The sequence below is a fragment of the Emydura macquarii genome, unplaced genomic scaffold (genome assembly GCF_026122565.2).
Source record: "Emydura macquarii macquarii isolate MOO-44397 ecotype Brisbane River unplaced genomic scaffold, CSIRO-AGI_Emac_v2 contig_312, whole genome shotgun sequence".
NCBI lineage: Eukaryota > Metazoa > Chordata > Testudines > Chelidae > Emydura > Emydura macquarii.
In genome coordinates, this window is record NW_027130449.1 from 4,114,977 (window position 1) to 4,135,651 (window position 20,675).

The following is a 20,675-nucleotide window of genomic DNA, read 5'->3' on the forward strand; positions in this document are numbered from 1 at the left end:
TGAACTTGAAAGAGGCTAAACTCCCACTGACTTCATTGGGTGCAGGACTGAGAACAACGGACCCAATTCTCATTTACACTAAGGGTAAGTCTATACGGCAGCTGAGAGCAAACCGCCCAGCCCAAGCAGACAGACTTGTGGTAGTGGGGCTTACACTGGAGCGCTAAAAGTAGCTGTGTGGACACAGTGGCCTGGCAGAGGCTAGCGCTAGCCACCATCTTAGACCTAGGCAAACAGGGTGGTCTTGAGCTTCTGTGGCTAGAATGAGCCTCAGACAGTGCTGCTGTCTACACCACTATTTTTAGCATACTAATGCAAACCCTGCTAGCATGAGTCCATCTACCCAGGCTGGGAGGCTCACTCCTTGCTGCAGTGTAGATACACGGTAAGGCACTTTACTCCACTCTGGCAATGTAAAGTGGCCTTAAAGCTGATGCAAATTACATCTGTGCTCACTTTATAGTCTCTTTACACTGCCAGAGTGGAATAAAAGGGCCTTAGGATACATGAGAATCGGGCCCAATATGTTTCTGACCGGCAACAAGTTACATTTGGTTTATAAATCCTAGGAATGCATTACATTGTATAGTTGTGTCACGTGGTTTCTGCTTTCCTTTATCTTACCAATACACAGCTTTGATTTCCAAAGGGACTGTTCTTATGATGTTTGTGTAGTGCCCAGAACAATGGAGCCCTTGACTTTACTGGGGGCATCTGGGCACTGCAATCAGAAACAACCACCTCCTGTAGGCCATTTAGTCCTTAAAAGGACTAGAGCAGGGGTGCCCAACCTACGGCCCGCAGGCCGTACATGACCCACTAGAGCAGTGGTTCTCAACCTTTCCAGACTACTGTACCCCTTTCGGGAATCTGATTTGTTTTGCGTGCCCCTAAGTTTCACCTCACTGAAAAACTACTTGCTTACAAAATCAGACTTAAAAACACAAGTGTCACAGCACCCTATTACTGAAAAATGGCTTACTTCTCATTTTTACAATTAAAAAAGAAATCAATTGGAATATAAATATTATACTTACATTTTAGTATATAGAGCAATATGAACAAGTCATTGTCTGTATGAAATTTTAGTTAGTACTATTTCACCAGTGCTTTTTATATAACCTGTTGTAAAACTAGGCAAATATCTAGCTGAGTTGATGTACTCCCTGGAAAATCTCTGTGTACCCCTGGTTGAGAACCACTACACTAGAGCATTTCATAAGGCCCCGGGCCTGCTTCAACACCATACACTAATGGCTGATACATTAGAGCTTTGTCATCACGTTAACATCATTTTAGTTTAGTTATGAGTTCTTTCCTGTTTTTTCCCGTTTTCTATCATTCTGGTACACATTTTATGCATTGATTTCTTTCTTTGTTTTGAAAAAGACAAGACTGTACATAACAACCTATCTAAATACACACAAAACAGAATCTGTTTGGCCCACACAAAGCAGTGCTTAGTTTTTTGTGGCCCTCCTGCATCATAAGGTTAGTCACCACTGAGGTATTGTGAATAAATAAAAACAGACCAACTATTGCCTGCTATGCACACACTAACTCCTTTTTATAAGAATTGTATTTTTAGACAGTACGTTCACTGCCCATGAGCTGCAGCACGCAGTGGACTAGTATTTTTAAATGTGCAAGCCCATATAGGGACAGGAGTATCAGTGATCTGCAGGCTGCACTGTAGGCCATTCCTAAGGCAATTTTCCTTTCTGAAGTTGCAATTAAAAGGAGAGAAGAAAAAGAAAAAAAGATGAAACTGATATGTAAAACCTACAGAAATTCAAATTTTAGACACTCCCATCTATCCTCTGGCTTTTTTGTGTCCAGGTGTAGCTACACATTTGGCCGGCGCAGGAAGTGCTGACCTCAGATAGCTTCAATCCAAACAACATGCACAAGGAGGAAAATTAAGGGCAGCGTGGGAGTTACCGTCTGAAATTCCTTCTCTTCTGAGGTTTAAGTGAGAGTTTTCACGTGTGTAGGAAATGTGATTCTTGTAGCCAGGACTGCTCCAGTGCTTTGCAGGGCATCCACGACCCCACGTCTGTGTATAATAAAATTTGTTTACAGGGACCCAGTAAGTGTAAATGCTTAAGATGGACCCAAGAACAGATATGTGCAGAAGGGAAAACAGAATCACAACCATTAACAGAAGCCGTGCGTGTACGCTTTAATAGAAGATTTTGTTGGTGTGACAAGTGAACTCCAGAGCCAAGCAATCTGCCCAAGGGCATGAATCCCAGGGGAGCTTATTTCTCTTAAAACAAAAACAAGTTTGTCTAGATACAGCAGTTACGGTCCCAGACAACCAAGCGTCACTATCTATTCTTGAGTAACAGATATTTTTCATCTAACAGAGGAGGGTAAAGAGTATCCTGGGAAGATACAGCTGCTGCAGCTGAAATAAGGCACCTGGGCTCTAGTTCCTGAATCTTGTATGGCCAGGTCCTGCCACAGTGTTCTGTACAATAAATCCCAGTGCCTTGAATACATTACAAAGCAGCCTGGTAGTTACAGAGTAAAATGATTCAAATGCCCTGTGTCCAGAGTATTTTAAATCCACAACTATGCCAATCAGACTCTCATTCCTGATGCTATATTGTTAAAAAGCTTCTTTCAAACATTTTGTTGCTAGATGGTAAATATTAATACTACCAATACCAACAGTAATTAAAGTAGCAGCAAGCTACTAAGCAGCAAGTAGGTGAAGGGAATCAAAAAACTCTGTAAGACACCAGAGCAAGGCAAAAAGCACCTCTTACCTTGTACTTGTGGCAGTCCAGAAAAATCAGTGCCTCAGCAGTGGCAGGCTAACTCCACAAAACTTATTACCAAAGCAATGGAGTTTCTTAATCAGGTCAGCTCTCTAGTCCAGCCACAGAGGATTAGATCCAGACAGAGTGAAAGATCATTTTTCCACTGCACAGTGACTCCAGTTCAAATATCCACAGAACTTGTATAACCTTGCAGCTCAACTTTCCTGTGTCTCTTCTCCCAGACTCCCAGCTCAGCTTCTCAAGGCAGAGGCTTTTGTCTCCTGGTCATCAGCGAACCTCAGATTGTGAGTCTCACACTGTGCGCACATATACACACACACACTCTGTGCTTTGTAATTGAAACTCCACAAGAGGCCCCTCCCAAAGCTCACACTTGTGAAACAAGCTACACTAGTCCAGCTCCACCCCTTCACTCAGGTGACTTATTACTGCTCAGACAACAGCCCCTAATGATTGAATTTCTAGTTCACCTCCCATCCTCACAGATCCGGTTTCGCTTCATTTGCCACTTTTCAGTTATTCCAGCAGGCCCAGGTTTGTTAGGTACAAGGAGTGGCCTGTTGACAGGACAATATATTTGGCTCCAGAGATAAGAAAAGTGATTGAATCCACAGAAAGGAAGGGCCATAAAAAGCTGACTCATGACACAGTGGAATTCTAGTCCTGCAGCATGTAATAGTAAGATTCTCACACCACATGGTCTTGGGTGGAAAATCTAACCTAAATGAATTAATCCCCATTCCTCCCAAAACTGTAACGCACTCAGGGCAGGAATCTCATCCCCTATTTGTCTCTGAATTTTTAGGCATGCTTATGGTGGTGTATAAATAAAGAAAGCACTAATAATCAGTCAGGGAAAATATCTCCCCCATTTCTTTCTCACTTGCGTGTGCACGCACACACACTTCCTGATTGTCAGTGTCATGTTTTATGTTACTCCAGCAACAGAGAAAGTCCACTATGGAATAACCTGCCCAGAGGGGAAGTTGCTTTCTAATCCTAAATACTTCCTTCAGGGTTGCAGCTCATAAAGCAAGACAGTTTGTGAGATGGGAAAGGGGTAGGATTTTTTTTTAATTAAAGTAAACTTTCTCTTTACAAAAAAAACTCCTGCAATTTGTTTTTAAAACAACAAAGAGCCATTCACAAAAGACTGCAAACACCAGGTCAAAACACACCTCTGACTACTTTAACCAGATAACTAAATCAAGATAAATAGATTTAAGCAAGATTTAAACTAGTTTAAGTGTGTCTACATTAGGTGTTAGCACAAGTGTAATTAGATTGATTTTAAATCAATTTAGTTACATTGGTGCAATTTTTCTAATATAGACAAGATCTAAGGATGATCTGGCTTTGTTAATCCAGTTAGTGGAGAGCCTAAAGTTTCTGCTCTGCATTTAGTCAACTGTTTGGGTCTAGTGGGCAGAAGAGAAAACAAATAAGGCCAACTTTCTTTGACATCAGTACCACAACTTTTTAAGCCACTGATCAGCATTTAGGTTATAGGTTAAAACCCAAAATATTAAAACAACAATTTCTCCATATTTTCCCCTCCACCATTTTCTGACAAGCTAGAGTTAAACTTGCTGTTCCAATACCTGCCTGTTTACCTCTGCAGCAGCCTGCCGGAAGGTGGGAAGAAAACTGCAACTGCTGCTGCCACTTCTTTAATGCAGTTTCTCTGAGCGAGGCTTGTTCTACACTAGGATTTTACATCGGTATAGCTTCGTCTCTTGGGGGGAGGGAGGGTGTGTGTGTGAAAAATCCACACTCTTGAGAGATGTAGATATACCACCCTAGTCCTCAGTGTAGACAGAGCTAGTTTGAGGGAAGAATTCTTTCATCAACAAAGGCCATGTGATGTCTACACTAGCACTTGTGCTGGCAATACTTTTGTTGCTCAGGAGTGTGAAAAAAAACCCACTCCCTAAGCAACCTAAGTTTTGCCGGCATAAGCGCTCACAGCATCTCCCATCACCATAGCTCCCACCGCTAGATGAGCTGGTTTTATGATGTCAATGGGAGACCTCTCTCTTGTCAGCGTAAGGTGGCTATACGAGCGCTATTACAGTGGCACAGCTGCACCATTGTAAGCATAGGTGTGGCCTTAGCTACTGCTGCTCAGGAAGGTGGATTACCTTCACCAAAAGGTCACCTCCGGTCAGCATAGGTAGTGTCTACACTGAAGAGCTAGAGAGTCACAGCTGCAGTGAAGCTGCACCCCTGTATCGCTCTAAGTGTAGATGAGTCTCTGCAGGATCTTTCCAAAGGAGTGATTCTGACTGACTCAGGGCTAGTCTACACTTAACACTTGTGTCGGCACAGCTCTGCCGCTGTAAAAGCTGCTAAATGAGCAGCAGTAGCTATGTTGGCAGGAGAGCTCTCCCGCTAACATAGTGCTGTCTACACTCACACTTATGCCGGCAAAACTTATGTCGCTCGGGGTTGTTTCTTTCCCACACTCCTGAGTGACAAAGGTATTGCCGGCATAAGTGTTAGTGTAGACAAGGCCTAAAAGTACTGCTGATTTACTCCAGCCATAATGAACATATGGGCCATAGACTCCCATTTAACTTGACAGCTCTCAAAGTTCTCAGTAAACAGCTAAGCGGGCGTCACTACCACGTCCACTGACCCTCAATTCCAAAATGGCAAGATATGTGGATATTAAAACATAATAAACAAAATAAATCAGAACATGAAAATCATGGACTCCGTGGCTCCTGGGACTAAACTGAAGCACCAGCAGCAGGTGACAAAAACATTACCTAACCCATTGGCTCTTGACCCTCGGAAACCTGAGATCCACACCACAGAAGGACTTACTTTTATCAGCTTTCATTAGCATTCAGACATGAGCACTTTCACAGCATGTGCGCTAGCAGTCACATCGGCATTGGGTCTACGCTGCCGAATTTGGGACCTGTAATTCACTGTCAAACTGCCACTGCAACAGTGGGACCTGTAGCACAGACAGACCTCAGGCATTTTAGTCACCGTGGTGTCTGGGCTGGACTTAAGGTAGAAAGAATTTCCAGCAAGTATGGGACAGGTTTAAGGGAGGCCAGTTTTCTTCTTAAGCAATTTTCAACACTGCAAGAATGGTAAAATCCATGTATTTTCAGCATATACTTTAATGAAAAGCTATTCTAGAAAGTAACGTAGGGCTGGAGGGGACCGCAAGAGGCAGAAACACTAAGCCATCCCTGCTAGGTGTTTGTCCAACCTCTTCTTAAATCTTCCAACCATGGGGATCCTACAACCTCTCTTAGAAGCCTATTCCAGAGCTTAACTATCCTTATGGTTAGAAATCTTTTCCGAATATCTAACCTAAATCTCTCTTGCTGCAGATTAATTCTTGTCCTACCTTCAGTGGGCATGGAGAACAATTGTTCATTGTTCTCTTCATAACAGCCCTTAACATATTTGAAGACTATCAGGTTCCCCTCTCCGTCTTCTTTTCTCAAGACTAAACATGCCCAGGTTTTTAAACCTTTCCTCACAGGTCAGGTTTCCTGAACCTTTTTCATCTTTGTTGCTCTCCTCTGGACTCTCTCCAATTTGATGCATGTCATTCTTAAAGTATGGCACCCACAACTGCATGCAGCACTCCAGCTGAGGTCTCACCAGCGCTGAGTACAGTGGGACAATTACCTCCCGCGTCTTACAAATGACACTGCTTTTAATACACTCCAGCATGACGTTAGCCTTTTTTGCAACTGCATCATATCTTTAACTCATATTTAGGCTTTGAAGGATTAGATTTTTATCGGTAAATGTTGATAAACATTGATATCACTGTATACAAACAAACCAACAAAAAAGGATTTCCATTGATAAGAAGTGAAATTTACATATTGGCAAAGTAAGAAAAATACCCACTTGAGAACTTATTCGAGTTTGATTTAAAGCTAAAATTTTGACATATGAGGTTGACAATTTGTGTTTTAATGATTATAAAGTTTTAATGTTTTGATTCTCAAGATCTATTGTCATTACATAATTATTGTCTGACCCTCCATTGTCTGACTCCCTATAATTTCCCACAACTGTGAAAAATTAAATCAATAAAAATAATAAAAAATGCTTTAAAATAAATATTGATATTATCCATCAAAATTATAAAAATTTTAAAATCGAATTCTGCCAACTTTACTCATACTTAATTTGTGATTCACAATAACCCCCAGCTCCTTTTCAACAGTACCTACTCCCCATTTTGTGGTCATGAATTTGATTTTTCCTTCCCAACTGAAGCACTTTGCATTTGTCTTTATGAATTTCATCTTGCAGATCTCAGACCAATTCTCTTATTTGCCAAGGTAATTTTGAATTCTAATCCTGTCCTCCAAAGTGCAAGCAACTCCTCCCACCTCGGTGTCATCCACAAATTTTATAAGCATACTCTCCACTCCATTATCCAAGTCATTCATGAAAATATTGAATAGTGCTGGATCCAGGACAGGCTTCTGAAGGATCAATGCTGGATTTGGTTAGTTATCAACTTTAACCCCAAACTGGAAACCTATTTACTGTTCTCTGCAGCATATGGAGATTCTCCCAGGGCCACTAACGAACCTTTGGAGACAACATGAGCCTCTACTCATTTGAAGAGAACATAAAGATGTACCAGTGAGGTTGAGTAGCATTGGCACACTGGAACAACCTGATAAAAGGAGACTCCTTTACCTTGAAAAGGAGTTTTAAAACATTGCTTCAACCAGGGCTAATTTAAAACATAGGCACATCACTAGGCCTCAGCTTCTGGAGTCACATGATGACATGAGAATCTCAGCTTTCATTATTTAAGAACAAAATGTTTCTAGCACTTCTGACTGTGGAGATAGCCTTGAAATTGTAATGTGAGCCCCGGTCTACACTACAGAATTACTTTGGTATAACTCTCTCAGATGTAATCTCATCTCTCAGATGTAATCCACACCCCTGAGTGACATAGTTATACCGACCTAAATGCTGGTGTAAACAGCGCTATATCGGCAGGAGAGCTAGCTACTGTCTCTTGCGGAGGCGGATTAAGGTCTTGTCCACACTAGCACTCATGCCAGCAAAACTTTTGTTGCTCATGTGAAAAAAACACACCCAGGAGTGACATAAGTTTTGCCGGTATAAGCACTAGTGTGGACAGCACTTTGTCAGCAGGAGAGCTCGCTCCCGTCGACATAAAGGCAGCTACTCAAGCGCTCTTACAGAGGCACAGTGGTACCAATACAACTGTGCCACTGTAAGTTTTAAATGTAGATTAGCCCTAAATCTCTGTGGACACTCTCATTCAGAGATTGTCTATGCAGAACACTCAGGCCTGGACTACATTTACAATTTATATCGGCATAGCTATACTGATGAGTGGTGCAAAAAAAACCCAATCCCCACCCTCACATACCTCCTAGTGACATAGCTATGTCAAAAAACAAAAACAAAATAACCCCAGTGTAGACACTGCTATATTGACAGAAAAGTGCTCGATAGAAAAGTACTTCTGCTGGTGTAGCTATTTTCGTTTGAGGAGGTGGTATTCCTACAATGGCAGAAAAAATTGTGGTGTTGGAGTATTAAAGTGGCCTTAATTCGAAGCTGAATTAAAGCCATTTTACTTCTGAATGAGAATGTCCACAAAGGGGTTTAATGTGGTTTAACTAATCCACTTTAAATTCACACCTTTAGTTAATTCCAATTAACTTTCCTGAGTCATCCTACTTAGACAAATGCATAGAAAGGAGGCAGCTTCTTTGAAATGGGAGCCAAGAAACCTGAGTTCTAATTTTGGTTCCAGTTTCCCCATCTGTAAAATGGGGGCTAATATAAACATTTGTGATTTGAGATCTACAGAAGAAAACTGCTATAATAAGTGCCAAGGCCTTTATGTACTACAAGAATTCCACTGAAGTCAATGGGACTACTCACAGGGTATCAAGTTACGTCTTTGCAGGACTGGAGTCTAAATATTACTATTATTTTAAGGCTAATATACCGTATTAATACATTTGATTTGATTACTATTATTCTGTTTAATCAGTCTGTTCCTGAATTTACCCAATTTATGCAGGGATGTCACACAATGCAATGTCTAACATCACAATAAATGAGGTCACAAACTTTGAGAGGTAGAATCTGTTGATAAATTAGGCAAATTTGAGGCCAGAGGGATTAAAGAAGAATATGCTTCTGTTCACACGGGCATCTTGGCAAACCGCAGGGCTGGGCAAGCAATTCACAATGAATATTTTGTTCAACCAAATTTGTTTCTTTAACTGTTCACAGATGGACCTTAAGCAAATCACAGTTTTCTTGAATTTATTTGTTCAAAATGATTCCACAAGTCAAGCCAACTGATAATGCTTGTTCTCAGTTTGTCGCCTGTATTTGATATCCATAATTTGAGTTGTTTTGGTTGGAAGCAGATTATAATTTCATATTTCTTTTCCCTGCCTGGGTGAGTTTAACTCACAGAATGAGGTTTCCCATGTCTATATTTATGATTTTGACTTTAAAATTCTCTTTCTGCAAACATTCTCTAATATTAACTTATAAATAACTGTTTTCATGAACGTACCTGCTACAAAAATAATTTGCTAAAACACTGGTAGAAAACGCACATATATTGGGTGTGAATACAATGAAAGTAAATTCAATTAAAAATTCAGATCAGCAAGACTAAGACAGGAAATACGGAAGCATCGAACAGTTATATCAGCCACATAAATAGTCATGAAAACATACTTGGTTGGGCCCCAACTCCACTCTCCCCCTTTACTGTACTGCACTGAAACAAAAAATTACTCATGACTTGCCTTAGGCAAGCAGAATTCTGCAAAGCTAAATTCATTAAACATTCAGTTTTGCACAGTTTGATTTAAAACCAAGGCTGCAGGCTATAAGAGCTCCTACTTCCTGCTATATGGAATGAGAATGCAAGGTCCAGTCACAAACAACATTAAGCTTCTTTCCTAATTTATGATGGTGATCTTATTTGCTGCAGATTGTCACTCCGATGATGATCATGGTGCTTCAGGAAGGATTTTACTACGTGTTTTACAATATGTGATTTAAAGGTGGAGCAATCGGCCCTGAGGAAACATGGACTACATGACAAGAATATGGTTCCATGCCACAGACAATGCTCCACAAAATATTCATACCGCAAGGAAGAATAAATTCTTACACCTCTGAAATGATCACCTTATGGCACGGCATGGCAAGGGTTTTTTTATTATGTTTACCCATGGCACAATTGTGTTGCTTTTATTTTCCACCATTTTTCCAAAGCTTATATTTTCCTTTTGACAGTTCATTGTGTATTGAGCAAAATACCCAATGGTGGGTAACAAATGAACTACCTGCATGAAATGAAACCAGAGCAATATGGGCCAGATTCTGCTACATCCACGGAAGCCAATGGATACACATTAAATGTAAAATACGTATAATTGAGAGACAAATCAGACCTATATCTTCTTACTTCAGATAGAAGGTGAGGTCTTGAGAAGGCAGTGTAGTCTAGTGGCTAGGGCAAAGGACTGGAATACTGAGCTCACTGAAGTCGGTGACAAAACTTCCACTGACTGCAAGGGTGCCAGGCTTTCATCCCTGAATTCATCATGACCAATGTGCTGCATGGCCTTAGACACGCCACCCTGCCTCTTCTTCGCCTGCCACAACTTATGTCCATCTTGCCGATTTAGACTATAAACTTCAGGAAAGGGACCCTACACAGCAACTAGAATAGTGCTTCCCAGTGCAGGCAGGCAGACATGCACTAGCTCTGCTCGAGCCACTTTGTTAAAAATAGCAGTATGTGTGTTAAAAATAGTAGCATGGCAGCGTCAGCATGGCAGCATCTCCGGGTAGCTGCCCAAATACAGTCCTGCCCGACTCCCTGGGTACATACTAGGGCAGCTAGCCCAAGCTGCCACCTGTGTTGCCATGGCCACTTCGCTATTTTTAGCACATTAACTTGAGCAGAGCTAGCGTGTGTCTGTCTACATGCACTGGAAAGCACTCTCCCAGCTGCTGTGTAGACATACCCATGTACAGAGCCTAGCACCTTGGGCCCCAATATTGTAACACAAATACATAAATACAAAATAACAAAGTAAAGACTATAAGGCCTAATCTAAAGCTTGCTGAAGTCTCAACTTACTTAAATGGGCTTCTGATCAAGCCCACACATTGTTCAGTTTAGCCTGAATGCTGATCTCTGTTTCCTTGACACTATTTCTGAGCTACCTGCATAGGTGCCTTGATTCACCTGTATGGGGTTCATTTTCATATGACTGGGCTAATGCTAATAGTAGTCACATGGTTAAAAAACCCCTCAAGCTGTCCAGTCACCTCAAGCTGTCCAGTCACCCCTCAAGCTGTCCAGTCACCAGTCACAAGCTGTCCAGTAATTTTCTCCACCTTCCAAACTGGCAAATTCAACCATTGAAGGCACCTTATTTTTCAATGTCGTTTTGTGTTCTGCCACACTCATCCTGTAATCACACCCTATGACAAACCCTGTTTGCAAGCTCATTTGGGAGACATTAACATTACAGTTGAAAGCTGGCGGGGCGGCAGAAAAGCAAAACATCACACTACTATGCAAGAGGCAGGCTTGGGAACATCCCACTCACAGGGCCCCTGCAGCGCAGGCTTGCCATAAAGATGTCTCCGTGCCGCATTGTATCTAGGGATTGATGGGGGTGCCTCACCCTTACATTCTCTGTTTGTGGTTGGAGCCATAAAGCAGAACAGCCTGCCTTGTGTGCCCAGGTTTATAAGAAATGAATCAGTGCCTGTGTGTTTCACTGGCCAAGGTAAAAAGAGTTTGGGAAGATATATGGCCAATGGTGGCTCATGCAGACAGCTGATATCTGCCTTTTCCTAAACAAAACAAGTTCCTGAGAGACTGATTCAAAGAATTAAATGAAAAGCTTCACACTGTAGTCCTAGGATTAATATCCTAAAAAAGAATGAGCGTGATGCTGACACAGTCCTTAAATAAAAACCTGTAAATGAAGCTTCACATCAGCAGCCTTCTGAATTAATCACAGGCGCAAAGCAGGCTCTGAAAGCCAGAGTAATGTCCAAACCACATATTGTAGCAAGTTTAAATTCATTGCGAAGGAAAGGAAAACCCTGCCTCAGCGGTGTCTGTGGACCTTCTAATAGAAACAATTAGACCTGTCATTGACTCTAGTCGGAGATCTTGGGAAGTATTATAAATTATGCCTTTTTCTGTGCTAGTTTAAAGATTCTCCCCAAATGTATGCAATGGCACGTACAAACTAAGGCTCAATTAACTGCTTTAAGGATGCCTCAAAGATTATTAACTACCACGTAGTTTAGCTGACATGATGTCCCCTTTTTGACACTGCTATTTAAGTCCCTTTTCACTTTCCCTGCAGACGTCGCAACATTAATGTTATACCAATAGAGCACAAGAGCTGCAGGCATGTGTATTTAGAACCCCAAGAGCTACCCCCTGCTGACAGATAAGCTAAGCAGATATTCTGCTGCCTGTGTGAATTTTCATGGGGCCGGGATGTAATCGGAGATTCAAGGTATGCACCAACAGGACCCTTGATAAATCCACATGCAAAAGCAAGAACAGATTGGAGGTATGTGCCATGTGTCTGTGGTTAAATCTGCCTGAAAGTATTTCTGCTCCACAGCTTGACACCCATACTAATTTACAAGCACACAATGCTATAACGAAAGAATAGGAAAAGCAGAGAAGGGCAATCTGCCTTTTGCCTAATTTCAAATCTTTTGTAATATTTGAGAATACAAAGCTCATACTGACTGCTATAAGGTTCAGGCCTATTTTGACACAGATGATAGGAAAAAAATCCAGATTAAAGAACAGTTTGAAAACTGGACTAGAGAGCAGGCAGAGTGAGAAAAAAAGTGTGAGAAGGAGGCATGTTGGATCATTTCTACTTTGGTGCTGCCATAAGTACTGCTCAGGGCCCAGTGCTCATGTTACCTTATTCCGCAAGCAGTCCGACTGATTTCAGTGGGACTCTGTCTCTTAACGTTAGGTGCCAGAATCAAGTCACAAAAACTGCAATAAGGTATACAATAAGAAGAATGGACATACTGCGTCAGAACAATGGTCCATCTCTAGCCCGGTATACTGTCTTCCAACTGGCCAATGTCAGGTGCCTCACAGGGAATGAACAGAACCGGCAATCATCAAGTGAGCCATCCTCCATTCCCTGCTTCTGGCAAACAGAGCATGGTTTTACATCCCTACCCATCCTGGCTAATAGCCATTGATGGACCCATCCTCCATGAACTTATCTAGTTCTTTTTTGAACCCTATTACAATCTTGGCCTTCACAACATCCTCTGGCAAAGAGTTCCACAGGTTGACTGTGTGTTGTGTGAAGATATACTTCCTTTTGTTTGTTTTAAGCCTGCTGCCTATTAATTTCCTTTGGGTGACCCCCTAGTTCACCAAATGAAACTCGTATAAACCCCAGGTATTGGTACTGGTATAGACCCTTGGTATAAAACACCGGTCTCTCTCCTTCTCTCTATGCACATGCATGTATACTGTATTTATGTTTACACTGATGCACACAGACTTAAATACACTAAATTTGTCTGCAAGTCTCTTTCCTGGTTAAAATTCCACAGAAAACAAGGCCAAGTCAGGATTAGATTCATGCGAAATAGGAACCTTTTAGTTTGTGCCTGCAGCATCCACACAGGGGAGTGCAGCACAGCACTTGGTGCGCACAGTTATTCATACCAGCACACTCCAAAATGTGGCGCAGCATAGACATCGCCTAGGTTGTTGTCTGATAGACTCAACTTCAAAAGCAACCTCCACGCGCCAGCTCCCTGGGGCTGCTAGAGACCGAGTGCAATGCAGAAATTGCGAGAGGAGAAAAGTGCACACAACTCTAAAACCCTCCCTGCCCTCCACCTCTATCTCCTTTAGCAAGCATTTCACGATGACTGAGAGAGAGTCTCTCAGACTGAAGACACGGGGCCTGGTTCACTGTTGCCCTGCATCTTCTATGGCCATTGACACCTGGGCACAAGGGGTGTAAAGTGTTACCAAATCAAGAGTGGCCACATTTTGCACTCACTTAGTATTGGTGTAAGACAATAACCATGAGCTATGTCTGGAAAACATCTGCTACTTAGGCCTTGTCTGCAGGGGAAAGTTATTTCCTTATAACCTAAGTTGTGTATTTAAATAGATATAGTTATATCATATAAGCCCGTAGGCAATCTTAATTGGGTATCCTTTTTTCATTTAGCTTATATTGTTTGAGAAGGGTTTTAAGCTAGAGTGAAAAATGCCACTCTTACACTGGAATAAGAACATCCACATGCGGGGTTATATCAGCATAACTGTACTGCAATACTTTCTTGTATAGACAAGCATGTAATAGGAAGAGAGACATTTCCAGGACGTAATCACGGGCACTTCAGAAATGGAGGCCTGGTTAATGCTGGGTATACTAAAATATACACTTCCAAAGAGAACAACCCATTTACACACAAAAACCTGGTAACAATTTTCCTGGTAACATCTTGGAAATCCTATGAAAATATGATGCTGTTTAGATTACAAACAATATTTATTTGTTATGCAAATATTACCCATTACGAGTCATTCTTTTCAGCACTGCCAACATTTATGCTTGCTTCTTTTTACTCCTGCTGGAAAACATCTGGACTATTAAAGGATTAGGAAGGAGAAACAAATGCATTGACCTTCTAATGCTATGTATTCTTCGGAATTTATTTGAAATACTTTAAATTCATGCTAGTCTCTCACTTGCTAAACCAGCCAGTGATTTACAAACTTTATTTATGTGCACGTACAGAGTATTTTTAGATCTACCCGCAAAAATTAAATTAAAAACTGAGTTAAATTCAGCAATATATGCTCAGAGCCCCAGACTCTCAGCTGTGTGGGGAGGGAGCATTCAGCACATACAGGTTAACTTAGCTTTCTACATTTCTTTTTATGCTTCCTGAAAATTCCACTGCTCTTCCCTGTTTGCTATAGACTTCCTCTGAACCATCATCCATAGACACCGAAAGCCTCATGTAACTGCTCACACTCTTGGTATCTGTGACTTCCCAAAAAAATTACATAATGGAGAAGCCTGGTCAGTCCCAGGCCAGAATTTCATGAAACCTTAAAAGAGAATATGTTAAATAACTGCCTTCCTTGCAAGAGATGAGCAGGGCATATTTCACAGCTTCCCGTTGAGTTCAGATGTGCAGTTCAGCTATTTTGTAAATTCTAATCCTGGGTCTGCCACTGACTGGCTTTGGGGAAGTCATGCTTTCATCCTAGTAGAGGTACAAGGCACAAGGCCTAACACCCGGGGGTGGCGGGGTGTATTCGGAGAGACCAGAAAAGAGAGACAGTGCAGCTACTGCTGTAGCCATGATATAGGGGTGTCGTGAATATAAATTCATTAATGTTTGTGATGAGTCCCATGGAAACGCCTGTGACAAAATTATTAACTCTGTCTTCAGAGGAGGGTTTGAATGGTATGAAATAAATAAGGCCTGGGGCAACACACTGAATAATGAGGAGAAAACAGAAAGTTGAATAACTGCTCACTGAGTGAACACCATCCACTCTGTGCGCTGAATGAGGCAGCGGTTCTGTGGAGAAAACAGTATGTGACCATGTCATTAAAGACAGTACCAGAATATAAAAAGGGGGCAGGAATTAAAGCTGCATGGGCAACTTGAATTCTGGTATTTCCTAACTTTTGAGTGCTTGACTTTGCAACTTTAACAATGTCCTTTTAATTGGTTTGGGCTTTCCAGACTATTTCAAAGACAGCTTTTCCCTCATTTGCTCCATTAAATATCCTACCAGCACACCTCAAACTTTGAGACACTTGTCCTTTAAAAGTGCACTTTTCCCTGGCTCCATATCTGCAAAGACCTTGAGATTTCCATCTCGACTGTGGCTGATATATAGATGGAGGACATGAACTGATGGGGATTTACTGCTCCTGTAAATCCTCTCAGAACTCTTTGAATTGCATATAAAGCATGGTGAGTAACTTCATAGCAGGCAGTGTCTAGAGACTTGGGGGAAGGAGTGGTGAAGATGTCCTTTTGATAGTGTTCTCAGGAACAGACCTTGGATGTTCTTATCACTCAATTTATAATGCTTCTTATACATTGTTGCAGCACACAGACTTGATGGTACTTTGGTTCTTCCACAATGAACATTTATGCGAGAATCTAATGTCTACAATTTGTTAATACTTGTTCCTAAAATATTAAAAATTGAAGTTCTGGGAAGCGGCCCTACCAAGTCGACACTATCTGCCACAGGTTTTAGGGTTTAACATTAAATGCAGAGCAGGTGAATCTTGCATATACCAGCACCTGATTATGTCAGCACACTGCTCTGGGCTCCCCACCTTTTCTTTCTTTATTTTTTTACTGCAGAGAGAAAGGGGACAATGGAATAAAACAAGAGGCACAGAATGAAAGAGAATCATGGGTGCTGTTGAATGAAGTCTGAAAGAAAAATGTTACTGCTATTTTTGTAACCTTGGACCTGAATTTAAAGGGCAAAAAAGGCAGTCAGTGTTTCTAAAGAGATATCATATCCCACACCTGTGTTATGGTCTGGGCAATCACTTAAAGACATTGTTACTTCCCCCCCACCCCAAGAAATCCCAATCTACTAACGATAGGAAGTCACTGGAACAACTCGGGGTAAGCACTATGCCTGGAGTTCACAATAAACGTTCTGAAACTTCCTAATCAATAAAACTAAGGAAGATTAGCCTTGGTTCTGCTGATATTTCTCAGCTACACAATAACAGCACAATAATACTGGGGGGGAAGGGGGGAGAAACCTTCCAGCCCTTCTTTATCCTTATAAAGCAGCAAAAAAGGGCACAACCCCAATTTTAAAAAATTCCTTTGCTGATGAGTGAGACGATAAAAGTACTCAAGAGGATATCAGCAGTGGTCAGGAGAGTCGAGGCAGCGGCATACACGGGCAATGCTGAGCAGGTGGCAATAGGCGGATATGCAGTTATGGGCGACAGTGAAAATAATACTTGGCCTTTATGATGCTCTTTCCAGCAAAGAACTGTATAAACATTAAGCTCATTAATTAACCCTCAGATGTGGGAAGGAAAGAAGCATGATGTCAATACTGTGGTCAGTGCAGGCAAAAGGAAGATCTGAATGGTTCCTCGCAAGTGTTGGTGACCCACTTACTAGAGCAATTTCAGTGTCTATGGGCAATATCTATTAACATTAATGACACCCATGGAAACACAATCAGCATATTAAAACAGAGACTGCATGTGAATGACGTATGGGGGGACAGGAGTACATGTCAGTTCCAATTCAAGGGGGTGAAGTAATGCACGTGGAAGAGACACATGGTGATTGCATGTGATCCACAGCCCTGAGTTCTGTGGGACCATGACTCATTGCACAAGGTATTAAATTAACCCATCATCCCTGCAAAGCATTGATCCAGCATGCCAGTAACTGTAATTTATGGCTCCTGGTCACTTTATTTCTTCATTAAGTTCAGCTTCCAAAGATTTTTTCAAGCGCACCCAAGGAATTCAGGAGCACAAAATCTCATGATTTTCAATGGAACAATCCCACTTATAATAGCTCCCCCCACTGTTTTTTTTTAATTTAATTATTGAAGATCAATTTAGTGCTGGTGGAAAGATGCTGTGCTGACAGCTCTGATGAATGAAATCCTATTCCCCACAGAATAGGCACTGCTTGGGAAGAAGCAATGCAAGCTTCCCCGCACACTGACCCTTGAAAACATGTCTTAGCCCTGCCTCGGAGGGACAACTACTGATGGTCTCTTTGTGTACCTCATTCCATCCTCAGTCTCTCTCTGCTGAGACCACCAACAAGAGGGACAATTCGCGCCGGGTGTGGTGTGGACTCTGCTTTATTAAAAGCTAGACCGAAGACAACCAACCAATTTCATGGAATAGCATTCAGGCCCTCTAACATCAGCCACTGTTCATCAAAAGAGAGACATGGGCTGCCTATGACATATCCCATTACCACTCCCCTCCCTTGTGCTGTATAGAATTATGTTGAAGACAGAACGCCAGATATTCATTCATAAAAATAAGAAATTAAAATGTGTGTTAGTGAGTGATTTGCAATAACTGCCAAATGGAGAGCTTGAGCATGCTGCATCTATCTGTGGCACACGATGATTCCTTTGCTCCCTTGGCGTGCGCTTAGATTACCTACTGTTCCTCCTGAGAGGCTGTTGCAATGTTGTCATGACAATGACAGTACAGAACGGTTGTTTCCAGCTATCACTGTACAACTGAGTACACACGATGGCCATATAAGCTGCTGCAAAACTACAGCGTTTAAACCAAATTTCTTCTCTTTCGTATCTGAGCAAGTCTGGTACCAGTCTTAGCATGTATTTTTATAAGCACCTAAAAAGGAGCCGTGTTTTAGATTTAGAGCTATGCCGACGAGATTTCTGAGCTAACCCATGATGCAAACGAATAACCTTTATACTGCGATGTTAAAAGAATCCAGTCCTGCTAATCTTACTTTGGCATACAGTTCCACTGACTTCAGTGGGATTAGTCATGGAAAAACTGCTTGCATGAAGAAGGATTTTCAGGATCAGGCTCTTGCTTTTCCAGCCTTTAGGAAGAAATAACAATCAACAATTTATTTCAACTACATCTAACTTCTGTAACCAGACCTAAGTTGTTAGTATATACCACGTACAGTGTTAGACTTTGGGTTAGGACATTTAGAGGCTAATTGTCCATAATGGCTCTACCTGAGCTCAGCTGGGACTGGTTCAGAGTCTCTGTAACACATGCAGAACCTGGCTTTACACTATTCAGCTCCAAATCTGCATGCAGTTGGGGGAGAAGGGTGTAGAGAGGGACAAGGCAAGAGAAAGGACAAACATGTTTAATTCAAAAAGCTAATGGAACAAACTCTAGGCTACTAACAATTTCATTTGCAGAGACAAGTATTAACAGAACTCACATTTCACAAGTCTGGATTCTGATCTGACACGCTATGAGGCATAGATGCTGTAGGACGCACCATACCTTCTATACATTTAAGAGGGTAAAACAAGATGTAGGCAAACTACTCACAAGCCTATCCTTTGATAAGAACTGTGCTAGCTGCAACCACATGTAAACATGATTGATGTAGGTTCCTAGCACTAATTTCCTGACTGGTGTACAAGCTTTATCTTCCCTCTGGAGAAAACTGCTGCAGATAGCCCTCTTGGGAGTTTACAGCATGGTTTTGATACGGGCAGTGTTTAAGTTTAAGTTTGGTGGTGTTTAAGTGTGGCTGTAGCCTGCACAGTCCTGGTCTCAGATGTAGTCAGGACCCTAAAGATACAGGACTTCATTTTCAGAGGTGCTCAGTCCCAACAGCTCCTGTTGAAGTCAATGGGAGCCATGGGCACTCAGCAAATTTTAAAATTAGGCTCATGTTCTATAAACCTTTTCTCCTTGACAAACATGCAACTTCCTCTAATGGTAAAAAAAAGCTACATGAGCAGAAAAAAAAAGGAGAGAGATACCCACCCCCTAAGACTGGCAAAGCTTTTTTTTGGGGGGGGGATGGTGGGGGGAATCTTATTAAAAAATAACACACACATAAAGTCTTCCTAAATTACTAGAAGCAGGAGATGTGTAACTGGGGCCCTTTGATGTAGGAAAATAATCAAGAAACACCAGTGTAGACCACAGATGAATACTTAAGCTTGTCAATGAAGTTTCACATGCTATGTTACTGGTGTTTCATGTAGCATGGCAGCCAAGTTTCTAATCTATTTGCTTCAATCGTATTACTCAGAAAGGGACATGGCTGCCAAAAGAAATTAATTTCACATGAAAAAACAAGCAATACCACTAATAAACTTTATCCCTTAGAGCAGAAATACTATACTTGATTGAATGTTTGAACGGACCTCTACCGAAATTATTTTAAAACAGAGCGAGGCTGAGCGTTGACCTTTCAGATTGCATTAAATAACCATGTTGCCATTCTTTGTTTTCATGTTACAAAGGGGGGCGGGGGGGACACATCATTTGAGGTTAACTGCTGCTGAACTCTAGAAAGAATGGCATTTCTGGAGGGTTCACGGTTTACTTCTTTCCCACAAAGTTTTTCTGTACAAGGGGAACAAACAAAGAAGATTCTTCCCTGTATTTTTTTCACACATCCAAGAAACCCCCTTCTTGGGTCTCACTAACGTTCACTATTCTCACTCCAAGATTTGTTTACAACGATACAGCCACTTGTGTCCATCAATTGTACCCTCATTTTTTGAATCTGTGCCCCAGTATCAATACCCTTGAGCTAATTGCTTTGCCACTGAAAGTTAAAAAACAGCTCTGTTAAGATCAGTGACACTGCTGGAAATATTTAAAGGAAAGCCTTCCCTTATTGCATGGCCCTATCAGAGACACAAGCACACACTACCTGTGGCTCTCCATTGAGTGGCCACTATCATGGATGGCCACTATCCTTCTGACAAGAGAGACAGGTCTGTAAGCCCCCACTGACTCACTGGCAGCTCCTCATATCAGACAGAGCGAGTGCTGTCAAATGACATCCTTCCTCCCATCCTTCTCTGTAATCAGATGTCTCTGCAATGGTCCCCAAATCCCTGCTGTCCCACAGAGGAAGATACTTGGAATAGGAACCATATTCCTATTCCCCACAATGTAGAGCAAAGCACCATCTTTAGACCAATGAGCTGGAAGGGGTGGGGCAGGGAGATGGGGACTTTTTAAATAACCAATTTGTTTAAAAGTTTATTTTTTGAATTATGAAACCCAAGAATAAAAAGCATCCTTTAGGGTGGGATGTACAAGGGAG

General features: G+C 41.7%; 1 protein-coding gene across 6 annotated transcripts in view; it reads right to left on the bottom strand.

Moving 5' to 3' along the window:
• The window catches only part of ARHGAP32 (Rho GTPase activating protein 32), a 316,253-nt gene that overhangs the window by 60,670 nt on the left and 234,908 nt on the right, over window positions 1-20,675 (bottom strand). The window contains exon 1 of one of the 6 annotated variants that reach the window (XM_067563792.1): window positions 2,775-3,031. The exons of the other annotated variants lie outside the window; for them this stretch is intronic. The gene's annotated coding sequence lies outside the window, so the exon portion shown is untranslated. Of the gene's footprint in view, window positions 1-2,774; window positions 3,032-20,675 lie in introns of those variants that run through there. 6 annotated transcript variants of the gene reach the window in all.